At 42.4% G+C, this 1,367-nt stretch overlaps 1 non-coding gene across 1 annotated transcript; it reads right to left on the bottom strand.

Annotated features, from left to right (window-relative positions):
• Nucleotides 1-404: 404 nt before the first annotated feature.
• On the bottom strand, nucleotides 405-511 carry LOC131178102 (small nucleolar RNA R71). Its single transcript, XR_009147235.1, has one exon. It is a non-coding gene; the product is annotated as a small nucleolar RNA R71 (small nucleolar RNA).
• Between the last annotated feature and the right edge of the window lie 856 nt (nucleotides 512-1,367).

Below are 1,367 nucleotides of genomic sequence, written 5' to 3'. Positions count from 1 at the left end.
AGAAATTCCAAATATGGCCAACAATAACAATAATAGGCCAAGACTCTTGAAGGATTACGGAGCTCCCTCCATACAAGGATTCCAACCTAGTGCTACAAGACCCACAGTGGATGTCAACAATTTTTGAATTAAAACCGGCATGGCTCCAGATGATCCAACAGACCCATTTTGGAGGTTCACTAATAGAAGATCCGCACTATCAGCTCCAGTGCTTTCTTGCCCTTTATGACACATTCAAGATGAATGGGATCTTTGATTAAGCCATAAGACCCAGAGCATTTCCATTTTCCCTTCGAGATAGAGCAAGGAAGTGGTTACTCTCTCAACCAGTTGGAACATTCACGACTTTGGAGGACCTCTTGCAAGCTTTTCTAGTAAGGTACTTCCCACCTGCAAAGACTGCAAAGTTGAGAGTTGAACTCAACACCTTTAGGCAAAGGGAAGGTGAATCACTCTATGATGCATGGGAGAGATATAAGGACCTATAGAGAGAATGCCCACACCATGGCATAGAAGATTGGCTCCTGGTTCAAAACTTCTATAATGGGCTACTGCCCTCTATAAGGAGCGCAGTAGATTCAGCAGCAGAAGGTGACTTGATGGAGAAAACAGTGGATCAAGCACTTGAACTTCTGGAGAGGGTCGCATATCACAACTATGAGTGGTCGAATGAAGGGGAAATACAAGAAGAATAGTAGGAATCCTAGAAATGGATGCCCTAAGTATGATAAATGCTCAATTTGAGTAGCTCACAAAGAGGCTTGATAAAATGCAAGCCAATGTTATAGGGATGAACAGTGAACATGATGATAGCTATGGAGGAGGATACATGAGTTTAGAGTACAAGAGCTTCAATAAACTCCCCATAGAATAGATGAACTATGTGAATAATGGAGGGAACTTCAACCAGAGACAGCCCCGTAATCCATATTCAAATACATGCAACCCTGGATGGAGGAACCACCCAAATTTCTCATGGTCAAATTCTCAGAATCAGCCAATAAACAAACAGTAAGGGTACAAACCACCTGTACCCCCTAGATTTCAGAACAAGGGACAAAACCCTACACAGCCACCGCCACTCCCTGAGAACCAACAGCATGAATCAAGGTCAACTATGGAATCCATGATGGAAAGCTTCCTAGAAAACTAGCAACAGCAAAATGAAATGATCAAACAACTAGCTTCCAGAATGGACCAACTCGCCACCCACAATAAGATGCTTAAAAATCAAATTGCTCAGTAAGCAATCTCTTCAAGCAAAGCCGCTGGTAAATTGCCTAGTCAACCAGAGATGAACCTAAAGGAGCATTGTAAGGCAGTTATATTGAGAAGTGGGAAAATTTGAGAATAGTCAGAGAAAGTGC

The sequence above is a fragment of the Hevea brasiliensis genome, chromosome 2 (assembly GCF_030052815.1).
Source record: "Hevea brasiliensis isolate MT/VB/25A 57/8 chromosome 2, ASM3005281v1, whole genome shotgun sequence".
Classification (NCBI taxonomy): Eukaryota; Viridiplantae; Streptophyta; class Magnoliopsida; order Malpighiales; family Euphorbiaceae; genus Hevea; species Hevea brasiliensis.
Note: the sequence above shows the minus strand (reverse complement) of the source record. Positions and strands in the feature narration are given on the sequence as shown.